The sequence below is a fragment of the Scardinius erythrophthalmus genome, assembly GCF_964197995.2.
Source record: "Scardinius erythrophthalmus genome assembly, contig: HAP1_SCAFFOLD_46, whole genome shotgun sequence".
Lineage (NCBI taxonomy): Eukaryota > Metazoa > Chordata > Actinopteri > Cypriniformes > Leuciscidae > Scardinius > Scardinius erythrophthalmus.
The window spans coordinates 437,051-463,311 of record NW_028296543.1 but is presented as its reverse complement, the minus strand read 5'-3'; positions in this window follow the sequence as shown (position 1 = coordinate 463,311).

The window sequence follows — 26,261 nt, the reverse complement described above, 5'->3', positions numbered from 1 at the left end:
TAGTTATAACGCGGATTGTTGAGCAGACGCGTCTCAAGCCTAGTGATCCAACGCTGGATACTCTTATAGGTTACGTCCGTGGATCACGGCTGAACGCGTCTTCTCCGCACTCATTTACAAACAAACATTTTTTCGCCTATCGTGCGTCTACTCTACACCCGTACCACTGAAAAGATGGATTATATCCAAGACTTAAGCCATAAATTAGTATTAATATTGATAGCACCACTGGTAGCGTCGTTGCTAACTTAACTTACTGTCCATCTGTTAAAATGGCGAATATATCAAATGTAAGTAGTCTACCTTTTGGTGCAGGTGAGGACACATTTGAGCTGCATGCGGTGCAGTCTGAGCTGGAAGCTGTTGAGAAACAGATCCACGACCTTTTAGTAAGAAAAGCCGAGCTGATAGACCGGCGGTTAGCTCTTGAAACATCACGTGCCGAGGCACACAAATCAGAGATTAACGTTACTAACCCGCTGACTCCGACCTCGTCTACTCCGTGCGTTCCTCAACATCGGTCCCGAACGTCGAGGTCGCGATCAGCCATGGTCTCATTCACTCCGGCTCCAACATGCCATCACGAAGCCTGGATTTTTCCGCAGCGGAAGACGCGAGCCAGGTCTAGACCAAGAAAACTCTCTCCGACCCTCCCGGTTTTCGAGATATCCACACAAAACCGCTTCTCCCCTCTTCGCGAAACAGAACGCGTTGCTGTGATCATCGGCGATTCCATCGTTCGACACGTACACGTTACGTTAAATAAAAGTAAGGTGCATAGTCACTGCTTTCCTGGTGCTCGTGTTTCTGAAATCGCTGCTCACGTTCCCGAGATTCTGAACGAGCGCGTCGGAACCGTGGTCCTGCACGCGGGAGGGGCCGACATCAGACTGCGCCAGACGGAGGTTCTGAAGAAAGACTTCAGGAATCTGATCGATACGGTACGCAGCACATCGCCTGATATAACGATTATTGTGTCAGGACCGCTTCCCACGTACCGACTAGGTCATGAAAAGTTTAGTAGATTATTTGCGCTTAATGAATGGTTAATGTCATGGTGCAATGAGCAGAAACTTCTCTTTGTAAATAACTGGAATCTGTTTTGGGAGCGTCCTAGGCTTTACCGTGCTGATGGCTTACACCCAAGCAGATTTGGATCGGATCTTCTGTCAGATAACATCTCCAAAATGTTAAATACCTTTTGACTAGTAACCAAAAGTCCAAATCATAGTCTCTGCTGCACCAATTTAACTGATATAAATAGTGTAGAACATTGCATAGAAACTGTGTCTATTCCTCGTTTAGTGAGATCAAATCATAAATCTACTGCAGGATCTAGAAAAAATCTAATTGTTATTAAACCAGAAAATGTTGCTATTGGTAATCAAAAACAATTTTTAAAGCTAGGTCTTCTAAACATTAGATCACTCACACCTAAGGCAGTTATTGTAAATGAAATAGTCACAGATAATAGCTTCGATGTACTTTGCCTTACTGAAACCTGGCTTAAACCAAATGATTATTTCGGTTTAAATGAGTCTACTCCAGCAGGATACTCCTATAAGCACGAGCCCCGTCTGAATGGTCGTGGCGGCGGTGTTGCAACAATCTATAGAGATTTTCTCAATGTTACTCAGAAAACGGGTTATAAGTTTATTTCATTTGAAGTACTTGTACTAAATGTTACGCTCTTAGATGTTCGAAAAACATCCCTATTATCTCTAGCCTTGGCTACCGTATATAGACCGCCTGGGCCTTACGCTGATTTCCTAAAAGAGTTTGCAGATTTTCTCTCAGACCTATTAGTTAACTTCGATAAAGCATTAATTGTTGGAGACTTTAATATCCATGTAGATAATCAAAATGATGCGTTAGGGGCTGCGTTTACAGATTTATTAAACTCCTTTGGGGTCAAGCAAAACATTACCGGACCGACTCATCGATTTAATCATACACTCGATTTAATTATATCACATGGAACCGATCCAACCGATATAGATATCATTCCACAAAGTGACAATGTCACTGACCATTACATGGTAACTTGCATATTACGTACTCCTGTAATATATCATGCTGCGCCGCGTTATCGATTAGGCAGAACAATCCTTCCATCCACCATAGATAATTTTTCAAACAGCTTATCGGATCTGTCTCAGCTGCTCAGTGAACCCAAACAAACAGATGAACTTGAGGAATTAACTAGCACTATGAGCACCATTCTCTCTGGATCATTGGATATTGTTGCGCCCATTAGATTAAAAAAGGTCAGAGAGAAAAGTAAAGCACCATGGTACAACAATACTACGCGTGTTCTAAAGAGAGAAACCCGTAATTTAGAGCGTAAATGGAAACAAACCAACTTAGAGGTCTTTAGAATCGCATGGAAAGACAGTATGTCACGTTATAAAAAGGCCCTAAAAGCGGCCAGGGCTGAGCATCTCCGCAAACTAATAGAAAACAACCATAACAATCCTAAGTTCTTATTTAACACCGTGGCGAGACTAACAAATAAACAGATGTCTCCTGAACAAAATATTCCATTACAGTTTAGTAGTAATGATTTCATGAAGTTCTTCACTGAGAAAATAGAAAACATCAGAACCACAATTGTAAACGTTCAATCCTCAATCGCGCCTTATAATTCAGCCTCAATTATCACCCCGCAAGAACAATTACAGTGCTTTACAACTATAGAGCAAAAAGAGTTAAATAAACTTTTTACTTCATCTAAAACAATAACATGTTTACTAGATCCTATACCTACTAAACTATTGAAAGAAGTGTTACCTGTAGTGGAAGAGCCTCTCCTCAATATTATTAACTCGTCTTTATCTTTAGGTTATGTTCCAAAAACATTTAAACTGGCAGTTATAAAACCTCTCATTAAAAAAACACAATTAGATCCGAATAATCTAGTAAATTATAGACCCATTTCAAATCTACCTTTTATGTCTAAAATACTAGAAAAAGCTGTGTCCGCTCAACTGGGCTCTTTCTTACAAGAAAATGACACCTATGAAAAGTTTCAGTCTGGGTTCAGGCCGCATCATAGCACTGAAACTGCGCTCGTTAAACTGCGCTCACAAATGATTTACTTTTAGCTTCTGACCAAGGCTGTATCTCAATATTAGTTTTACTTGATCTTAGTGCTGCGTTCTATACTATAGATCATACAATACTCTTAGATCGACTACAAAATTATACTGGTGTTCAAGGACAAGCATTAAGCTGGTTTAGATCGTATTTATCTGACCGCTACCATTTTGTTTATTTAAATGGAGAAAAATCTATCATAACTCCAGTAAACTATGGAGTGCCGCAGGGATCTGTGTTAGGCCCTCTATTATTCTCAATATATATGCTGCCACTTGGAAATATTATAAGGAAACATGGAATTAGTTTCCATTGTTATGCTGATGACACTCAAATCTATATTTCATCACGGCCAGATGAAAACGCTAAATTATCCAAATTGACAGAGTGTGTTAAAGATATAAAAGATTGGATGACGCATAATTTTCTTTTATTAAATCCAGACAAGACAGAGGTACTACTTATCGGTTCAAAAAACCACCCACAAAACCTCTCACAATACAACTTTAACATAGTAGGATGTCCTGTTACTTCATCCTCTACAGTAAAAGACCTGGGTGTTATATTAGACTGCAACCTGTCTTTTGAAAATCATATTTCATATGTTACAAGAACAGCCTTTTTCCACCTTAGAAACATTGCTAAGCTACGTAATATGCTATCTGTTTCTGATGCAGAAAAGTTAGTTCATGCATTCATGACCTCGAGACTAGATTACTGTAATGCGTTATTAGCCGGTTGTCCTGCATCCTCAATAAACAAGCTACAGTTAGTCCAAAATGCCGCCGCTAGAGTTCTAACTAGATCAAGAAAATATGATCATATAACACCGATTTTATCATCCCTACATTGGTTACCTATAAAGTCCCGTATTAATTACAAGGTATTGCTACTGACTTATAAAGCCCTAAACGGCTTAGCTCCAGTCTATTTAACGGATCTTCTATCGCCCTATAATCCATCGCGCTCTTTAAGGTCACTAAATTCGAGGCTTTTGGTCATACCTAGGATATCTAGGTCCACCAAAGGAGGGAGAGCATTTTCACATTTAGCACCAAAACTCTGGAATAGTCTTCCGGATACTGTTCGTTGCTCAGACTCGCTCTCACAGTTTAAAACTAGATTAAAGACGCATCTCTTCAGCCAGGCATTCATATAATACTTTTAATCCTACAGTTAAATCCGACCTCTTGTTCATAAACGCCAGAGGAGAACTGGCCCCCGACTGAGCCCGGGTTCTCCCAAGGTTTTTTTTTTTCTCCATTAGTTCACCTGATGGAGTTTTTCGGTTCCTTGCCACTGTTGCCTTTGGCTTGCTCGGTTGGGGATATTTGGGGATATTTAATTTAATTAATCAATCAACGATACTATTGATCAGCATTACCAAACGTAGACGTTCCACTAGAAACAAACATTGATGTATTGTTCTAATTTATTATTGTGAAGCTGCTTTGATACAACCTGTGTTGTGAAAAGCGCTATAGAAATAAACTTGACTTGACTTGACTTGACTTACCATACGTAACCGAGACGTTTTGTCTTCTGCACATGCGCTCTGCTTTTCTGCAGAGCTTTTCTGCATTGTCTTTTCATATTTTGCACTGCTGTTGAGTTTCTCCAAGGTGCTTTTTTGTCTGCCACTCTTCTTCCTGACTTTCACAGGAGCAATATCATCAATTACACTTTTAACTTTTGAGTTAAAAGAATCGAGGAGAAAATCAACAGAGTCAGCAGATATACTTGGTGTTAAGGATATAGCCTTCATAAATAGTACACTAGTGTTCTCATTTAAGCATCTCTTCTTGACAGACACAGATCTAGCTTCAGTGGCAGGAGAGATCAATATATCAAAGAAAATACAGAAATGATCAGACAGTGCTACATCGTTAATAACAATCGATGAAATGTTTAGACCCTTACTGATAAGTAAATCTAGAGTGTGTCCACGATTGTGTGTGGGTCCATGTATATGTTGAGTCAGATCAAAGGTTTTTAAAACGCTTTTGATTTCTTTCGCCATATTATTCTCTGCACTATCCCGCAGGAGGGTAGCACCGCCTGTCTCCGCCCTGTGCCCCGCTAACGCCAGGCCAAGCGGCGCTCCTGAGACGGGCTGCTCAGAGATGGCGTTGAGTTATTCCCTGGAGACGGTAGCAGGGCCGCTCCTTCCCCCGGTGGAGGGCCGGGGGAGAATCCTTGGCCGCTGCTCATCCCACGACGAGCAGCACCCTAAGTTAAAAAAAGAACTCACTTCCCCATCTCTGAGCAAACAGAGTGCACGGATGACAGTGCGCGTCGCTCACGAGCCTCGCCACTCTCGTCCCCCTCTGTCGCCAGTTCCCTGCCAGAGCAAGCCCCAGTGGGACGCTGGTCCTCCCCTGGCCTCCTCTGGCAGGACGCGGCTAATGACCATGCCCCTGCACCGGGCCGCTATGCCACCCACGCCTGGGCCGGTCATTCCGCCTCGCTGCACCACTGAGGGTACGTCTGTGGTCCGTATGACCCCGCTGGTACAGTTCCTGGAAGCCTGGTTAGAGCTTCCCAGGCTGTCCCGCTGGGTCGCGAGGACCATCAGGCTCGGCTACGCGATTCAGTTCGCGCGGTCTCCTCCCCGCTTCAGGGGAGTCCGCTTCACTATGGTCGGTGGCAATTCCCCGGTTATGAGAGCGGAGGTCGCTACCTTACTGGCGAAGGGTGCGATCGAGACTGTCCCTCCAGCCGAAATGAGGTCCGGCTTTTACAGCCCTTACTTCATTGTACCGAAGAAATCCGGTGGGTTACGGCCAATCCTCGACTTGCGCGTCTTGAACCGCTCCCTTCACAGGATGCCGTTTAAGATGCTCACGGCCAAGCGCATTTTCGAGTGCATATGGCCGCAGGATTGGTTTGCAGCGATCGACCTGAAGGACGCCTACTTTCATGTCTCCATTCTTCCTTGACACAGACCGTTTCTACGGTTTGCTTTCGAGGGGCAGGCATACCAGTACGCGGTTCTCCCTTTCGGGCTAGCCCTGTCTCCTCGCGTCTTTACGAAGGTCGTCGAGGCAGCCCTTGTTCCCCTTCGGGAACACGGGGTTCGCATCCTGAACTATCTCGACGACTGGCTGATCCTAGCTCACTCTCGAGACCAGTTTTGCGAACACAGGGACCTTGTGCTCCAGCACCTAGCTCGTCTGGGCCTTCGGGTCAACTGGGAGAAGAGCAAACTCTGCCCCGTGCAGAGGATCTCTTTTCTCGGTATGGAGATCGACTCTTGCCCTGCATCGCTTCCAGGCGTTGCTCAGGGGTCAACACGTACTGGTCCGATCGGACAATACCGCGACTGTAGCGTACATCAACCGTCAAGGTGGTCTGCGCTCCCGCCATATGTCAAGTCAAGTCAAGTCAAGTTTATTTATATAGCGCTTTTCACAACACAGGTTGTATCAAAGCAGCTTCACAGTAATAAATTAGAACAATACATCAATGTTTGTTTCTAGTGGAACGTCTACGTTCGGTAATGCTGATCAATAGTATCGTTGATTGATTAATTTAATTAAATATCCCCAAATATCCCCAACTGAGCAAGCCAAAGGCAACAGTGGCAAGGAACCGAAAAACTCCATCAGGTGACCTAATGGAGAAAAAAAAAAAACCTTGGGAGAACCCGGGCTCAGTCGGGGGCCAGTTCTCCTCTGGCGTTTATGAACTAGAATGTCACAACTCGCCCGCCACCTCCTCATATGGAGTCAGAAGCATCTGAGGTCGCTTCGTGCCATTTATATCCCGGGAGACCTGAACCAGGCGGCCGACGAGCTGTCTCGGCTTCGGCCTCTCGCTGGAGATTGGCGACTCCATCCCCAGACGGTTCAGCTGATTTGGGATCAGTTCGGGGACGCACAGGTAGACCTGTTTGCCTCCCACGACTCGTCCCACTGCGACCTGTATTATTCCCTGACCGAGGGCACGCTCGGCACGGATACACTGGCACACAGCTGGCCGCGGGGCCTCCGCAAGTATGCGTTTCCCCCAGTGAGCCTTCTTGCGCAGACCTTGCGCAAGATCAGGGAGGACGAGGAGCAGGTAATTTTGGTTGCCCCGTATTGGCCCAACCGCACCTGGTTCTCAGAACTAGTACTCCTCGCGACAGCACCTCCCTGGCCTATTCCCCTGAGGAAGGACCTGCTTTCTCAGGGACGGGGCACCTTATGGCACCCTCGTCCCAATCTTTGGAACCTCCACGTGTGGCTCCTGGACGGGATGAGGCAGGTTTGAGTACCCTACCACCAGCGGTGGTGGCTACCATCACTTCCGCTAGAGCATTGTCCACGAGACATGCCTATGCGTTGAAGTGTCTGGTGAAAGGGGCTGTTGCTCTGGTGTTATCGGAGGCTGTAATATGATGTCCTGGCTTCCCTGGCTGTTTTCCAGGAAGTCGTCCTTGGGTGCTGAATCTTCGAGCAGTTCTGATATGTCTGTCTGTGGTGAGCTCTGTGGACAGGGCTCAGCTGAGATTGTGTCCATGAGCACAGGTTGTTGTGGCGGAGTGGTGTTATCATGTCCATTTTGCTGTAGTGAAGTCCCGTGGTCATTCATACTGTGTCCAGGTGTGTGTGTGCCGTTCAGATTGAGTTGACTGGCACACACTGCAGAAGGATGATTGAGGGAGAAGTAGATATTGTCCTTTAACACTCTTGAACCAAGTTTGTTTGGGTGATGGCCATCCCGATGAAAAAGTTGTCTCTGACTCCAGAAAAGATTGAAATTGTCTATGAAGTTCACTCCTTTTAAATTGCAGGTTTTTTTGCAGCCATGTATTAACCCCAAGTAACCGTGAGAACCTGTTTGTTCCTCTTGCTGGGAGAGGTCCACTGATGAATGTTTGAACTGTCAGTCTTTTAAGTGTTTCAAAAAGTTCATGGAAATCCTTCTTAAGGAGTTCTGACTGCTCTTTATGAATATCATTCTTCCCCACATGAATGATGAGTCGATTTGCAGTCTTTTGTTTCATCACAATGTTCTGAAGTTCCCTGTTTACATCAGAAGTTGTTGCTTGTGGAAGGCAGCACGTAGTTATATCCCTGCTGCTAATGTTTCTGATTATGGAGTCCCCCACTATCAGAGTCCTGGGCTCGGCAGCACTCTGAGCTGAGTGCCGCTGTCTGCTCGACCTTGAGCGCCAGTTAGCATCAGTGTTAGCTACTGGCCCATTCAGTCTGTGTTCGATCACATTCATCACATTTGGGGATTCCTCATTTACATTCATTAGCACTTGAAATCTGTTCTCAAGATGTATAGGCGGTGGTTGGAGACCAGTGTTTGCAGTCCTTGTCAGAGCTGTATCTGGGGTAGAGGATGCTACTGCGGCTCGTCATATGTGATGCTCGTGACAATCTGATGTCTCGAGTGCCTTTGGGTCTCGCTCCCTGTGTGTGCCATCGATTAGTAAGTTGATCGGCTTGTTTCTCTATCTGTCGAGGAGCACTAGTTTCATGGGACTCACCGGTATGCTGAGGGTGTCCATGAAGAAGCTCTGTTGTGTGCTTCATCTGGTTTGGTGGTCCCGTAAGTAACTTTGTTTCAAGAACTGCAATCCTTTGTAAAAGTCTGTGGCAGTTAGTGCAGCAAGAAGATTCCAGAAGAGGCATTTTCTCTTATCCTTGTAGGCAGTTGTGTTTTCCTTTCCCGGAATGTAAGCTGGTCGGGTAAAAGAATTCTCAGTTTTTGTAGTAATCCAAACTTTGTCATATGAGCACTGTGCTGATTTTCTGAAGTTAAAATTAGGTGATAAAAGGAAATAAAATAAAGGAAATAAAATATAAAAAAATAGGAGATAAAATGTAAGCGATAGAGCAAAGCGCGGAGCAGTAAGCAAGAGCGTCCGAACAGTAGCTGAGCAGGAAGTACATTAGCATGTTGGTATCATGATGCTAGCATGATTAGCATGTTGCTAGCATGTTTTTAGCAAGATGCTGTTGCCAGGTGGTTGCTAGGGTGTTCTGGGTGGTTGCTATGGTGTTTTGCTAGGCAGTTGCTAAGGTGTTCTGGGTGGTTGCTAAACAGTTGCTAGGGTATTCTTTGTGGTTGCTAGGGCGTTGCTAGGTGGTTGCTAGGGTGTTCTGGGTGGTTGCTATGGTGTTGCTAGGCAGTTGCTATGGTATTCTGGGTGGTTGCTAGGGCGTTGCTAGGCAGTTGCTAGGGTGTTCTGGGTGGTTGCTAGGCAGTTGCTATGGTGTTCTGGGTGGTTGCTATAGTATTCTGGGTGGTTGTTATGGTGTTGCTAGGCGGTTGTTAGGGTATTCTGGGTGGTTGCTAGGCGGTTGCTAGGGAGTTCTGGGTGGTTGTTAGGCGGTTGCTAGGGTTTTGCTAGGCGGTTGCTAGGGTATTCTGGGTGGTTGTTATGGTGTTGCTAGGCAGTTGCTAGGGTTTTCTGGGTGGCTGCTAGGCAGTTTCTAGGGTGTTTTGGGTGGTTGCTATGGTGTTGCTAGGCAGTTGCTAAGGTGTTCTGGGTGGTTGCTACGGCATTGCTAGGTGGTTGCTAGGGTGTTCTGGGTGGTTGCTATGGTGTTGCTAGGCAGTTGCTATAGTGTTCTGGGTGGTTGCTAGGGTATTCTGGGTGGTTGTTATGGTGTTGCTAGGCGGTTGTTAGGGTATTCTGGGTGGTTGCTAGGCGGTTGCTAGGGAGTTCTGGGTAGTTGTTAGGCGGTTGTTAGGGTATTCTGGGTGGTTGCTAGGCGGTTGCTAGGGAGTTCTGGGTGGTTGTTAGGCGGTTGCTAGGGTTTTGCTAGGCGGTTGCTAGGGTATTCTGGGTGGTTGTTATGGTGTTGCTAGGCAGTTGCTAGGGTTTTCTAGGTGGCTGCTACGCAGTTGCTAGGGTATTCTGGGTGGCTGCTAGGCAGTTGCTAGGGTGTTTTGGGTGGTTGCTACGGCATTGCTAGGTGGTTGCTAGGGTGTTCTGGGTGGTTGCTATGGTGTTGTTAGGCAGTTACTAAGGTGTTCTGGGTGGTTGCTAGGCGGTTGCTAGGCAGTTGCTAGGGTGTTTGGGGTAGTTGCTAGGCAGTTGCTAGGGTGTTCTGGGTGGTATCTAGGTGGTTGCTAGGCAGTTGCTAAGGTTTTCAGGGTGATTGCTAGGCGGTTGCTAGGGTATTCTTGGTGGTTGTTAGGGCGTTACAAGGCAGTTGCTATGGTATTCTGGGTGGTTGCTAGGGTTTTGCTAGGTGGTTGCAGGGGAGTTCTGAGTGGTTGCTATGGTGTTGCTAGGCAGTTGCTATGGTATTCTGGGTGGTTGCTAGGGCGTTGCTAGGCAGTTGCTAGGGTGTTCTGGGTGGTTGCTAGGCAGTTGCTATGGTGTTCTGGGTGGTTGCTAGGGTATTCTGGGTGGTTGTTATGGTGTTGCTAGGCGGTTGTTAGGGTTTTCTGGGTGGTTGCTAGGCGGTTGCTAGGGAGTTCTGGGTGGTTGTTAGGCGGTTGCTAGGGTTTTGCTAGGTGGTTGCTAGGGTATTCTGGGTGGTTGTTATGGTGTTGCTAGGCAGTTGCTAGGGTTTTCTAGGTGGTTGCTACGCAGTTGCTAGGGTATTCTGGCTGGCTACTAGGCAGTTGCTAGGGTGTTTTGGGTGGTTGCTATGGTGTTGCTAGGCAGTTGCTAAGGTGTTCTGGGTGGTTGCTACGGCATTGCTAGATGGTTGCTAGGGTGTTCTGGGTGGTTGCTATGGTGTTGCTAGGCAGTTGCTATGGTGTTCTGGGTGGTTGCTAGGGTATTCTGGGTGGTTGTTATGGTGTTGCTAGGCGGTTGTTAGGGTATTCTGGGTGGTTGCTAGGTGGTTGCTAGGGAGTTCTGGGTGGTTGTTAGGCGGTTGCTAAGGTTTTGCTAGGCGGTTGCTAGGGTATTCTGGGTGGTTGTTATGGTGTTGCTAGGCAGTTGCTAGGGTTTTCTAGGTGGTTGCTACGCGGTTGCTAGGGTATTCTGGGTGGCTGCTAGGCAGTTGCTAGGGTGTTTTGGGTGGTTGCTATGGTGTTGCTAGGCAGTTGCTAAGGTTTTCTGGGTGGTTGCTACGGCATTGCTAGGTGGTTGCTAGGGTGTTCTGGGTGGTTGCTATGGTGTTGTTAGGCAGTTACTAAGGTGTTCTGGGTGGTTGTTAGGCGGTTGCTAGGCAGTTGCTAGGGTGTTTGGGGTAGTTGCTAGGCAGTTGCTATGGTGTTCTGGGTGGTATCTAGGTGGTTGCTAGGCAGTTGCTAAGGTTTTCTAGGTGGTTGCTACGCAGTTGCTAGGGTATTCTGGCTGGCTACTAGGCAGTTGCTAGGGTGTTTTGGGTGGTTGCTATGGTGTTGCTAGGCAGTTGCTAAGGTGTTCTGGGTGGTTGCTACGGCATTGCTAGATGGTTGCTAGGGTGTTCTGGGTGGTTGCTATGGTGTTGCTAGGCAGTTGCTATGGTGTTCTGGGTGGTTGCTAGGGTATTCTGGGTGGTTGTTATGGTGTTGCTAGGCGGTTGTTAGGGTATTCTGGGTGGTTGCTAGGTGGTTGCTAGGGAGTTCTGGGTGGTTGTTAGGCGGTTGCTAAGGTTTTGCTAGGCGGTTGCTAGGGTATTCTGGGTGGTTGTTATGGTGTTGCTAGGCAGTTGCTAGGGTTTTCTAGGTGGTTGCTACGCGGTTGCTAGGGTATTCTGGGTGGCTGCTAGGCAGTTGCTAGGGTGTTTTGGGTGGTTGCTATGGTGTTGCTAGGCAGTTGCTAAGGTTTTCTGGGTGGTTGCTACGGCATTGCTAGGTGGTTGCTAGGGTGTTCTGGGTGGTTGCTATGGTGTTGTTAGGCAGTTACTAAGGTGTTCTGGGTGGTTGTTAGGCGGTTGCTAGGCAGTTGCTAGGGTGTTTGGGGTAGTTGCTAGGCAGTTGCTATGGTGTTCTGGGTGGTATCTAGGTGGTTGCTAGGCAGTTGCTAAGGTTTTCAGGGTGGTTGCTAGGCGGTTGCTAGGGTATTTTTGGTGGTTGTTAGGGTGTTACAAGGCAGTTGCTATGGTATTCTGGGTGGTTGCTAGGGTTTTGCTAGGTGGTTGCTGGGGAGTTCTGAGTGGTTGCTATGGTGTTGCTAGGCAGTTGCTATGGTATTCTGGGTGGATTCTAGGGCGTTGCTAGGCAGCTGCTAGGGTGTTCTGGGTGGATGCTAGGGCGTTGCTAGGCAGTTGCTAGGTTGTTCTGGGTGGTTGCTAGGGTATTTTTGGTGGTTACTATAGCGTTTCTAGACGTTGCTAGGGTGTTCAGGGTGGTTGCTAGGATATTTTTGGTAGTTGCTATGGTGTTACTATGTGGTTGGTAGTTGTCAAAGATGGTTACTATGGAGTTTTTATAGAGTTTTTAAAATCTTTAATAATGAGTGCCTTCAGTACGGCACTCGGCCTGCGGCCTCGTGCCTATGGCCGAATAGGCACAAGTATGGAGCGATATCGCAAGGCTACAAGTGTGATATTGTTTTAAAAATAAAAAATAAAAATTAAAAATTAATTTATTGATTTAGGGTGGTTGCTAGGGAGCTCTTAGTGGTTGCTAGGATGCTGTAACTGGTTGCTAGGGTGTGGCTATGAAGATTTTAGGCCATTACTTATTGGTTGCTTGATAATATAAATCCTCTGAGGGAGAGAGAGAGGGAGAGACGTAGGGGTGTCAGGCCCTTTGGGGTCTGTGTGTGTGAAAACGGCAGTTGGGATTTACATTTTTTGCTAGGCGGTTGTTAGGGTGTTCTGGGCGGTTTCTAGGGTATTCTGGGTGGTTGCTAGGGTGTTTTGGGTGGTTGCTAGGGTGTTCTGGGTGGTTGCTAGGCGGTTGCTAGGGTGTTTTGGGTGGTTGCAAGGCGGTTGCTATGGTGTTCTGGATGGTTGCTAGGGTATTCTGGGTGGTTGCTAGGGTGTTTTGGGTGGTTGCTATGGTGTTGCTAAGCGGTTGCTAGGGTGTTCTGGGTGGTTGCTATGGTGTTGCCATGGTGTTGCTAGGCGGTTGCTAGGGTATTCTGGGTGGTTGCTAGGCGGTTGCTAGGATATTCTGGTTGGTTGCTAGGGTGTTTTGGGTGGTTGCTGGTGTGTTTTGGGTGGTTGCTAGGCAGTTGCTAGGGTGTTCTGGGCGGTTGCTATGGTTTTGCTAGGCGGTTGCTAGGGTATTCTGGGTGGTTGCTATGGTGTTGCTAGGCGGTTGCTAGGGTATTATGGGTGATTGCTAGGCGGTTACTAGGGTGTTCTGAGCGGTTGCTATGGTGTTGCTAGGCGGTTGCTAAGGTATTTTGGGTGGTTGCTAGGCGGTTGCTGGGGTGTTCTGGGTGGTTGCTAGGGTGTTGCTAGGGTGTTCTGGGTGGTTGCTATGCTGTTGCTTGGTGGTTGCTAGGGTATTCTGGTTAGTTGCTATGGTGTTGCTAGGCGGTTGCTAGGGTATTCTGGGTGGTTGCTAGGCGGTTGCTAGGGTGTTCTCGGTGGTTGCTATGGTGTTGCTAGGCGGTTGCTAGGGTATTCTGGGTGGTTGCTATGCTGTTGCTAGGCGGTTGCTAGGGTATTCTGGGTGGTTGCTGGGCGGTTGCTAGGGTGTTTTGGTTGGTTGCTAGGTGGTTGCTAGGGTATTCTGGGTGGTTGCTAGGTGGTTGCTAGGATATTCTGGGTGGTTGCTATGCTGTTGCTAGGCGGTTGCTAGGGTATTCTGGGTGGTTGCTAGGTGGTTGCTAGGGTGTTTTGGGTGGTTGCTAGGTGGTTGCTAGGGTGTTCTGGGTGGTTGCTATGGTGTTGCTAGGTGGTTGCTAGGGTGTTCTGGGTGGTTGCTAGGGTGTTGCTAGGCGGTTGCTAGGGTGTTCTGGGTGGTTGCTATGCTGTTGCTAGGTGGTTGCTAGGGTATTCTGGTTGGTTGCTAGGGTGTTCTGGGTGGTTGCTAGGCAGTTGCTAGGGTGTTCTGGGTGGTTGCTATGGTGTTGCTAGGCGGTTGCTAGGGTGTTCTGGGTGGTTGCTAGGCGGTTGCTAGGGTATTCTGGGTGGTTGCTATGCTGTTGCTAGGCGCTTGCTAGGGTATTATGGGTGGTTGCTAGGCGGTTGATAGGGTGTTTGGGGTGGTTGCTATGGTGTTGCTAGGCGGTTGCTAAGGTATTCTGGGTGGTTGCTAGGCGGTTGCTAGGGTAGGTGGTTGGTAGTTGCTACAGATGGTTACTATGGAGTTTTAATAGAGTTCTTAGCATGATCTTGGCATGATTTAGCACTTAACTGATTGCTATTAGCATGTAGCTATTCACTGCTAGCATGTGTAGCATGTTGGAAGTGCTGTTTGCTAGCATGAGTCAAAAGAGCCAAACCTCATCTCTATACGATGTTCTGATGCAGAGTTATAGGTCTTGTAAAATGGTAAGTTTAAATGAGTTAAAGCTTAAGTTTGAAGTTTAAACTAGTTTAAAGTTTATATTAGTTTGAAGTTTAATTTAGTTTGAAGTTTAAAGTAGTTTAAAGTTTAAAATAGTTTGAAGTAGATAGATAGATGAGTTTATTAGTTTAATTGAGTCTCAATGGCTCATATAGTATATAGAACGGCAGTTTGAATTAGTCTTCAAGGTGTTTAGATTTAAATTTTCGTCGGTTGGTCAGTTTGAATCTGGATTTGAATTTTTTAGAACTCCCCAATGCAAGTCAATGGGAGTTTTTCCGAGTTTTGATCAGCATTTTTAGGAAAACTTTAAGTCCGATCAGTCTGAAAAGATAGAGCAACTCGAGTCAGAATAGTCTGAAGGTCTGAGCCGAGTTTGGAGTATGTAGAGTTAAAGCTCTAGGAGGAGATAGGGGATACATTTTTAGTAAGAATAATACTAACTAGAATGTACATTTCCTGAAGAAAATGTGAAGTGGTGCTTGCAGTGGCAAAACTCGCCACTCGGTTGCTAGGGTGTTGTACATGATTGCATACGAGCCAACAACCATGTCTGTAAGATGTTGTGGAGCTGAAATATGGCTTCTATATGTTGCAATATGGTTGCTAGGTGGCTCTAAACGGTTGCTAGGGTGTGAATACACAGTTACCATGGTGATATTTACAGACTGTTTTCCAATCAAAACTAATGAGCCAACCCCCATCTCTATACAATATTCTGATGCAGAGATGTAGGCCTTTTAAAATGGTTGCTAGGGTACTCTGTTTGGTTGCTATGTAGTTGCTAGGCAGCTGCCAATGATGAAACTCCAAAGGCTTCTTGTCACTATGAATGATATAAACCAACTCCCATGCCTCTGTGACATACAGAATGGAAGATATCCCTATTTGGATATTGGTTGCTAGGGTACTGTATTTGGTTGCTAGGGAGTGGCTTGGCAGCTGCCAATCATGAAACGCCAAAGGCTGCTTGTCAGTATGAATGATATAATCCAACTCCCCTGCCTCTGTGACAAACAGAATGGAAGATATCCATCTTTGAATTTTGGTTGCTAGGATAATCTGTTCGGTTGCTAGGGAGTGGACTGGCAGATACCAATAACGAAACTACAAAGGCTGCTTGTCAGTATAAATGATATAAACCAACTCCCATGCCTGTATGACATTCAGAATGGAAGATATCCCTCTTTGGATTTTGGTTGCTAGGATACTCTGTTTGGTTGCTATGGAGTTGCTTGGCAGCTGTTAATGATGAAACTGCATAAGCTTCTTGTCAGTATGAATGATATAAACCAACCCCCATCTCTATACGATGTTCTGATACAGAGATATTCTTTTTGCTAAGCGGTTGCTAGGGTACTCTGTTTGGTTGCTAGGGAGTAGCTTGGCAGCTGCCAACCATGAAACTCCAAAGGCTGCTTGTCAGTATGAATGATATAAACCAACGCCCACCTCTATACGATGTTCTGATACAGAGATATTCTTTTTGCTAAACGGTTGCTAGGGTACTCTGTTTGGTTGCTAGGGAGTGGCTTGGCAGCTGCCAGTGATGAAACTGCAAAGGCTTCTTGTCACTATGAATGATATAAACCAACTCCCATTTCTTTGTGACATTCAAAATGGAAGATAACCCTCTTTGGATTTTGGTTGCTAGGCTACTCTGTTTGGTTGCTATGGAGTGGCTTGGCAGATGCCAATAATGAAACTCCAAAGGCTGGTTGTCAGTATGAATGAAACAAACCAACTCCCATGCCTCTATGACATTCAGAATGAAAGATATCCCTCTTTGCATTTTGGTTGCTAGGGTTCTCTGTTTGGTTGCTATGGAGTTGCTTGGCAGCTGCTAATGATGAAACTGTAAAGGCTTATTGTCAGTATGAATGATATAAACCAACTCCCATCTCTATACGATGTTCTGATGCGGAGATATAGGTCTTGCTAAACGGTTGCTAGGGTACTCTGTTTGGTTGCTAGGGAGTGGCTTGGCAGCTGCCAATGATGAAACTGCAAAGGCTTTGTGTCACCATGAATGATATAAACCAACTCCCATTTCTCTGTGACATTCAGAATGGCAGATATCCCTCTTTGGATTTTGGTTGCTAGGGTACTCTGTTTGGTTGCTATGGAGTGGCTTGGCAGCTGCCAATGACGAAACTGCAAAGGCTTCTTGTCACTATGAATGATATAAACCAACTCCCATTTCTCTGTGACATTCAGAATGGAAGATATCCCTCTTGAATTTGGGTTGCTAGGGTACTCTGTTTGGTTGCTAGGGAGTGGCTTGGCAGCTGCCAATGATGAAACTCCAAAGGCTTCTTGTCACTATGAATGATACAAACCAAGTCCCATGCATCTGTGACATTCAGAATGGAATATATCCCTTTTTGGATTTTGGTTGCTAAGCTGCTCGACAATGGTTGCTAGGGAGGGGCTAGGAAGTGTTGAGGTGATTCATGATTGGCTGTTTGCTGCCCCGAGTCAAATGAGACAACCCCCATGTTTCTATGACAATTCAGTTCGGAGATATCCCTTTGATCTCTTTCAATGGAAGTCTATGGGACTTGTTGCTAAGGTGCTCTAAATGGTTGCTAGGGCGTGGCTTGATAGCTTCACCATGATCCTGAGAGACTGATTGGTCATCTGAGTAAAATGAGCCCTCCCCCTTGTCTCTATGACACTGTGATCCAGAGCTACGTTCAATACAAAGTCCCTATGCAATTTACCATAGTAGGAAAAGCATGTGTGTTTCACGGGACGTTCCTTCCCCATAGTAAGACAATGGGGCAACTTTGGGCATCTCCTGCCCCCCAGGGGTGCAACTTTTACCCCATTGTGAGGTATGTTCTTACAGAGCCTGTCAGCCTCTTCAAATGTATCAAATCACACATTTCTGCGAAATCCTCGCTCAGAGCTATGTGTGGTCAAAGTTCGTTGCAATGTTAAGTCAATGGGACTTTTTTGGCCGCTTTTTCGCCCCTGGGGCGAACACCGCCCCCCCGATCGCTTATAAAAGTCATAGCACACCTCTCCTTAATGAGCCGGTCGATTTGACACCTCACTCAGGGGTCTGTGACAAACGGTGCGGGGCGAGTTACGCGCCAAACTTTTGTCCAGAATAATAATAATAACTAGAATGTACATTTCCTGAAGAAAATGTGAAATGGTGCTTGCAGTGGCAAAACTCTCCACTCGGTTGCTAGGGTGTTGTACATGATTGCATACGAGCCAACAACCATGTCTGTACGATGTTGTGGAGCTGAAATATAGCTTCTATATGTTGCAATATGGTTTATATGTGGCTCTAAACGGTTGCTAGGGCGTTGCTAGGTGGTTGCTAGGGTATTCTGGGTGGTTGCTATGGTGTTGCTAGGCGGTTGCTAGGGTATTCTGGGTGGTTGCTAGGGCATTGCTAGGGTATTCTGGGTGGTTGCTATGGTGTTGCTAGGCAGTTGCTAGGGTGTTCTGGGTGGTTGCTATGGTGTTGCTAGGCGGTTGCTAGGGTATACTGGGTGGTTGCTAGGCGGTTGCTAGGGTATTCTTGGTGGTTGCTATGGTGTTGCTAGGCGGTTGCTAGGGTATTCTGGGTGGTTGCTAGGCGGTTGCCAGGGGATTCTTGGTGGTTGCTAGGGCGTTGCTAGGTGGTTGCTAGGCTGTTCTGGGTGGTTGCTATGGTGTTGCTAGGCGGTTGCTAGGGTATTCTGGGTGGTTGCTAGGGCGTTGCTAGGCAGTTGCTAGGGTGTTCTGGGTGGTTGCTATGGTGTTGCTAGGCGGTTGCTAGGGTATTCTATGTGGTTGCTAGGCGGTTGCTAGGGTATTCTTGGTGGTTGCTATGGTGTTGCTCGGCGGTTGCTAGGTTTTTTTTATGTGGTTGCTAGGCGGTTGCTAGGGTATTCTTGGTGGTTGCTATGGTGTTGCTAGGCGGTTGCTAGGGTATTCTGGGTGGTTGCTATGGTGTTGTTAGGTGGTTGCTAGGGTATTCTGGGTGGTTGCTAGGGTATTGCTAGGCGGTTGCTAGGGTATTCTGGGTGGTTGCTAGGGCATTGCTAGGTGGTTGCTAGGGTGTTCTGGGTGGTTGCTATGGTGTTGCTAGGCAGTTGCTATGGTATTTTGGGTGGATGCTAGGGCGTTGCTAGGCAGTTGCTAGGGTGTTCTGGGTGGTTGCTAGGCAGTTGCTAGGTGTTCTGGGGGGTTGCTAGACAGTTGCTAGGGTGTTCTGGGTGGTTGCTATGGTGTTGCTAGGCGGTTGCTAGGGTATTCTGGGTGGTTGCTAGGCAGTTGCTAGGGTATTCTGGGTGGTTGCTATGGTGTTGCTAGGCGGTTGCTAGGGTATTCTGGGTGGTTGCTAGGGCGTTGCTAGGCAGTTGCTAGGGTGTTCTGGGTGGTTGCTATGGTGTTGCTAGGCGGTTGCTAGGGTATTCTATGTGGTTGCTAGGCGGTTGCTAGGGTATTCTTGGTGGCTGCTATGGTGTTGCTCGGCGGTTGCTAGGGTATTCTGGGTCGTTGCTAGGGTATTCTGGGTGGTTGCTATGGTGTTCCTAGGCAGTTGCTAGGGTGTTTTGGGTGGTTGCTAGGGTGTTGCTAGGCCGCTGCTAGGGTGTTCTGGGTGGTTGCTAGGCAGTTGCTAGGGTATTCTGGGTGGTTGCTAGGGTGTTCTGGGTGGTTGCTAGGGCGTTGCTAGGCGGTTGCTATGGTGTTCTGGGTTGTTGCTATGGTCTTGCTAGGCGGTTGCTAGGGTATTCTGGGTGGTGAATAGGGCGTTGCTAGGCAGTTGCTAGGGTATTCTGGGTGGTTGCTAGGGAATTCTTGGTGGTTGCTAGGGCGTTGCTAGGCAGTTGCCTGGGTGTACTGGGTGGTTGCTAGGGCGTTGCTAGGGTGTTCTGGGTGGTTGCTATGGTGTTGCTAGGCGGTTGCTAGGGTATTCTGGGTGATTGCTAGGGCGTTGCTAGGGTGTTCTGGGTGGTTGCTAGGCGGTTGCTAGGGTATTCTGTGTGGTTGCTAGGGCATTGCTAGGTGGTTGCTAGGGTGTTCTGGGTGGTTGCTATGGTGTTGCTAGGCAGTTGCTATGGTATTTTGGGTGGATGCTAGGGCGTTGCTAGGCAGTTGCTAGGGTGTTCTGGGTGGTTGCTAGGCAGTTGCTAGGTGTTCTGGGGGGTTGCTAGACAGTTGCTAGGGTGTTCTGGGTGGTTGCTACGGTATTTTTGGTGGTTACTAGAGCGTTTCTAGACGTTGCTAGGGTGTTCAGGATGGTTGCTAAGGTATTTTTTTTAGTTGCTATGGTGTTACTAGGTGGTTGGTAGTTGTCAAAGATGGTTACCATGGAGTTTTTATAGAGTTATTAAAATCTTTAATAACGAGTACCTTCAGTACGGCACTCGGCCTGCGGCCTCGTGCCTATGGCCGAATAGGCACAAGCATGGAGCAATATCGCAAGGCCACGAGTGTAATATTGCGTTAAAAAATACAAAAAAATTTAAAAAACATTTTTTTTTGGTTTAGGGTGGTTGCTAGGGAGCTCTTAGTGGTTGCTAGGGTGCTGAAACTGGTTGCTAGGGTGTGGCTATGAAGATTTTAGGCCATTACTTATTGGCTGCTTGATAATATAAATCCTCTGAGGGAGAGAGAGAGGGAGAGATGCAGGGCTGTCAGGCCCTTTGGAGTCTGTGTGTGTGAAAACGGCAGTTGGGATTCAAATATTTTTAGAATGCCCAATGTTAAGTCAATGGGACTTTTTTGGCCGCTTTTTCGTCCGCTGTGCGAACATCGTACACCCGATCGCTTAGAAAAGTCATAGCACACCTCTCCTCAATGAGCCGGTCGATTTGACACCTCACTCAGGGGTCTGTGACAAACGGTGCGGGGCGCATTACGCGCCAAACTTTGTCCAGAATAATAATAAGAATAATAATAAGTATGCAAGAGAACACTAATGATGCCTTGCTTTCAGCAAGCACCATTAACTAGAATGTACATTTCCTGAAGAAAATGTGAAGTTGTGCTTGCAGTGGCAAAACTCTCCACTTGGTTGGTAGGGTGTTGTACATGATTGCATTCGAGCCAACAACCATGTCTGTACGATGTTGTGGAGCTGAAATATGGCTTCTATATGTTGCAATATGGTTGCTAGGTGGCTCTAAACGGTTGCTAGGGTGTGAATTCAGTTACCATGGTGATAGTTACAGACTGTTTCCCAACCAAAACAAAAGAGCCAACCCCCATCTCTATACGATGTTCTGATGCAGAGACATGGGTCTTGATAAATGGTTGTTAGGGTCCTCTGTTTGGTTGCTAAGGAGTGGCTTGGCAGCTGCCAATCATGAAACTCCAAAGGCTGCTTGTCAGTATGAATGATTCAAACCAAATCCCATGCCTCTGTGACATTCAGAATGGAAGATATCCCTCTTTGGATTTTGGTTGCTAGGGTACTCTGTTTGGTTGCCATGGAGTTGCTTGGCAGCTGCCAATGATGAAACTGCAAAGGCTTCTTGTCACTGTGAAGGATATAAACCAACTCCCATGCCTCTGTGACATTCAGAATGGAAGATATCCCTCTTTGGATTTTGGTTGCTAGGGTTCTCTGTTTGGTTGCTATGGATTTGCTTGACAGCTGCCAATGATGAAACTGCAAAGGCTTCTTGTCACTATGAATGATTTAAACCAACTCCCATGCCTCTGTGACTTTCAGAATGGAAGATATCCCTCTTTGTATTTTGGTTGCTAGGGTTCTCTGTTTGGTTGCTAAGGATTTGCTTGACAGCTGCCAATGATGAAACTGCAAAGTCTGCTTGTCAGTATGAATGATATAAACCAACTCCCATGCCTCTGTGACATTCAGAATGGAAGATATCCCTCTATGGTTTTGGTTGCTAAGGTGCTCGACAATGGTTGCTAGGGAGTGGCTTGGCAGCTGCCAATGATGAAACTGCAAAGGCTTCTTGTCACTATGAATGATATAATCCAACTCACATGCCTCTGTGACATTCAGAATGGAAGATATCCCTCTTTGAATTTTGGTTGCTAGGGTTCTCTGTTTGGTTGCTATGGAGTTGATTGGCAGCTGCTAATGATGAAACTGCAAAGGCTTCTTGTCAGTATTAATGATATAAACCAACCCCCATCTCTATACGATGTTCTGATGCAGAGATATAGGTCTTGCAAAACGGTTGCTAGGGAACTCTGTTTGGTTGCTAGGGAGTGGCTTGGCAGCTGCCAATCATGAAACCCCAAAGGCTTCTTGTCACTATGAATGATATAAACCAACCCCCATCTCTATACAATGTTGTGATACAGAGATAGAGGTATTGCTAAATAGTTGCTAGGGTACTCTGTTTGGTTGCTATGGAGTGGTTTGCAGCTGCCAATGATGAAACTCCAAAGGCTGCTTGTCAGTATGTATGGTATAAACCAGCTCCCATGCCTCTGTGACATTCAGAATAGAAGATATCCCTCTTTGGAATTTGGTTGCTAGGGTACTCTGTTTGGTTGCTATGGAGTTACTTGACAGCTGCCAATGATGAAACTGCAAAGGCTTCTTGTCACTATGAATGATATAAACCAACTCCCATGCCTCTGTGACATTCAGAATGGAAGATATCCCTCTAGGATTTTGGTTGCTAAGGTGCTCGACAATGGTTGCTAGGGAGGGGCTAGGAAGAGTTGAGGTGATTCATGATTGGCTGTTTGCTGCCCCAAGTCAAACGAGAGCACCCTCTAGTTTCTATGACAATTCAGTCCAGAGATATCCCTTTGAACTCTTTCAATGGAAGTCTATGGGACTTGTTGCTAAGGTGCTCTAAATGGTTGCTAGGGCGTGGCTTGATAGCTTCACAATGATCCTGAGAGACTGATTGGTCGTCTGAGTAAAATGAGCCCACCCCCTTGTCTCTATGATACTGTGATCCAGAGCTACATTCATTACAAAATCCCTATGCAATTTACCATAGTAGGAAAAGCATGTGTGTTTCACGGGACATTCCTTCCCCATAGTAAGTCAATGGGGCAACTTTGGGACACTCCTGCCCCCCAGGGGTGCAACTTTTACCCCATTGTGAGGTATGTTCTTACAGAGCCTGTCAGCCTCTTCAAATGTGGCAAATCACACGTTTCTGCGAAATCCTCGCTCAGAGCTATGAGTGGTCAAAGTTCGTCGCAATGTTAAGTCAATGGAACTTTTTGGGCCGCTTTTTCGCCCCTGGGGTGAACACCGCACCCCCGATCGCTTATAAAAGTCATAGCACACCTCACCTCAATGAGCCGGTCGATTTGACACCTCACTCAGGGGTCTGTGACAAACGGTGCGGGGCGCATTACGCGCCAAACTTTTGTCCAGAACAATAATAAGAAGAAGAAGAATAACTAGAATGTACATTTCCTGAAGAAAATGTGAAGTGGTGCTTGCAGTGGCAAAACTCGCCACTCGGTTGCTTGGGTGTTGTACATGATTGCATACGATCCAACAACCATGTCTGTACGATGTTGTTGAGCTAAAATATGGCTTCTATATGTTGCAATAGGGTTGCTAGGTGGCTCTAAACGGTTGCTAGGGTGTGAATACACAGTTACCATGGTGATATTTACAGATTGTTTTCCAACCGAAACTAATGAGCCAACCCCCATCTCTATACAATATTCTGATGCAGAGATGTAGGTCTTGTAAAATGGTTGCTAGGGTACTCTATTTGGTTGATATGGAGTTGCTAAGCAGCTGCCAATGATGAAACTCCAAAGGCTTCTTGTCACTATGAATTATATAAACCAACTCCCATGCCTCTGTGACATACAGAATGGAAGATATCCCTTTTTGGATTTTGGTTGCTAGGGTACTCTATTTGGTTGCTAGGGAGTGGCTTGGCAGCTGCCAATCATGAAACTCCAAAGGCTGCTTGTCAGCATGAATGATATAATCTAACTCCCATGCCTCTGTGACATACAGAATGGAAGATATCCCTCTTTGAATTTTGGTTGCTAGGGTACTCTATTTGGTTGCTAGGGAGTGGCTTCTTAGCTGCCAATCATGAAACTCCAAAGGCTGCTTGTCACTATGAATGATATAAACCAACTCCCATGCCTCTGCGACATTCAGAATGGAAGATATCCCTCTTTGGATTTTGGTTGCTAGGGTACTCTGTTTGGTTGCTAGGGAGTGGCTTGTCAGCTGCCAATCATGAAACTCCAAAGGCTTCTTGTCAGTATGAATGATATAAACCAACTCCCACGCCTCTGTGACATTCAGAATGGAAGATATCCCTCTTTGGATTTTGGTTGCTAAGGTACTGTTTGGTTGCTATGGAGTTGCTTGACAGCTGCCAATGATGAAACTGCAAAGGCTTTTTGTTATTGTGAATGATATAAACCAACTCCCATGCTTCTGTGACATTCAGAATGGAAGATATCCCTCTTTGGATGTTGGTTGCTAGGGTACTCTGGTTGCTAGGGAGTGGCTTGGCAGCTGCCAATCATGAAACTCCAAAGGCTGCTTGTCAGTATGAATGATATAAACCAACTCCCATGTCTCTGTAACATTCAGAATGAAAGATATGCCTCTTTGGATTTTGGTTGCTAGGGTACTCTGTTTGGTTGCTATGGAGTTACTTGTCAGTTGCCAATGATGAAATTCCAAAGGCTTCTTGTCAGTATGAATGATACAAACCAACTCCCATGCCTCTGCGACATTCAGAATGGAAGATATCCCTCTTTGGATTTTGGTTGCTAGGGTACTCTGTTTGGTTGCTAGGGAGTGGCTTGTCAGCTACCAATCATGAAACTCCAAAGGCTTCTTGTCACTATGAATGATATAAACCAACTCCCATGCCTCTGTGACATTCAGAATGGAAGATATCCCTCTTTGGATTTTGGTTGCTAAGGTGCTCGACAATGGTTGTTAGGGAGGGGCTTGGAAGTGTTGAGGTGATTCATGATTGGCTGTTTGCTGCCCCGAGTCAAATGAGACCACCCCCATGTTTCTATGACAATTCAGTCTGGAGATATCTCTTTGAACTCTTTCAATGGAAGTCTATGGAACTTGTTGCTAAGGGGCTCTAAATGGTTGCCAGGGCGTGGCTTGATAGCTTCACAATGATCTTGAGAGACTGATTGGTCGTCTGAGTAAAATGAGCCCTCCCCCTTGTCTCTATGACACTGTGATCCAGAGCTACGTTCAATACAAAGTCCCTATGCAATTTACCATAGTAGGAAAAGCATGTGTGTTTCACGGGACGTTCCTTCCCCATAGTAAGTCAATGGTGCAACTTTGGGCATCTCCTGCCCCCCAGGGGTGCAACTTTTACCCCATTGTGAGGTATGTTCTTACAGAGCCTGTCAGCCTCTTCAAATGTGGCAAATCACACGTTTCTGCGAAATTCTCGCACAGAGCTACGTGTGGTCAAAGTTCGTCGCAATGTTAAGTCAATGGGACTTTTTTGGCCGCTTTTTCACCCCTGGGGCGAACAACGCACCCCCGATCGCTTATAAAAGTCATAGCACACCTCTCCTTAATGAGCCGGTCGATTTGACACCTCATTCATGGGTCTGAGACAAACGGTGCGGGGCGAGTTACACGCCAAACTTTGTCCAGAATAATAAGAATAAGAATAATAATTATGAGCAATAACAATAGTGATGCCTTGCTTTCAGCAAGCACCACTAATAAGTATGAGCAATAACAATAGTGATGCCTTGCTTTCAGCAAGCACCACTAACTAGAATGTACATTTCCTGAAGAAAATGTGAAGTGGTGCTTGCAGTGGCAAAACTCTCCACTCGGTTGCTAGGGTGTTGTACATGATTGCATACGAGCCAACAACCATGTCTGTACAATGTTGTGGAGCTGAAATATAGCTTCTATATGTTGCAATATGGTTTATATGTGGCTCTAAATGGTTGCTAGGGTGTTCTGGGTGGTTGCTAGGGCATTGCTAGGCAGTTACTAGGGTATTCTGGGTGGTTGCTACGGTATTCTGGGTGGTTGCTAGGGCGTTGCTAGGGTGTTATGGGTGGTTGCTATGGTGTTAGGCAGTTGCTATGGTATTCTGGGTGGTTGCTAGGCCGTTGCTAGGCAGTTGCTATGGTATTCTGGATGGTTGCTAGGGCGTTGCTAGGCAGTTGCTAGGGTGTTCTGGGTGGTTGCTAGGCAGTTGCCAGGGTTTTCATGGTGGTTGCTAGGCAGTTGCTAGGGTGTTCTGGGCGGTTGCTATGGTGTTGCTAAGCAGTTTCTAAGGTGTTCTGGCTGGTTGCTAGGGTGTTGCTAGGTGGTTGCTAGGGTGTTCTGGGTGGTTGCTATGGTGTTGCTAGGCAGTTTCTAGGGTGTTCTGGCTGGTTGCTAGGCGGTTGCTAGGGTATTCTGGGTGGTTGCTAGGGCGTTGCTAAGCAGTTGCTAGGGTGTTCTGGGTGGTTGCTATGGTGTTGCTAGGCGGTTGCTAGGGTATTCTGGGTGGATGCTAGGGCATTGCTAGGCAGTTGCTAGGGTGTTCTGGGTGGTTGCTAGGCAGTTGCTAGGTGTTCTGGGGGGTTGCTAGGCAGTTGCTAGGGTGTTCTGGGTGGTTGCTAGACGGTTGCTATGCAGTTGCTAGGCTGTTCTGGGTGGTTGCTAGACGGTTGCTATGCAGTTGCTAGGGTGTTCTGGGTGGTTGCTAGGGCGTTGCTAGGCAGTTGCTAGGGTGTTCTGGGTGGTTGCTATGGTGTTGCTAGGCGGTTGCTAGGGTGTTCTGGGTGGTTGCTAGGCAGTTGCTAGGGTTTTCATGGTGGTTGCTAGGCAGTTGCTAGGGTGTTCTGGGCGGTTGCTATGGTGTTGCTAAGCAGTTTCTAAGGTGTTCTGGCTG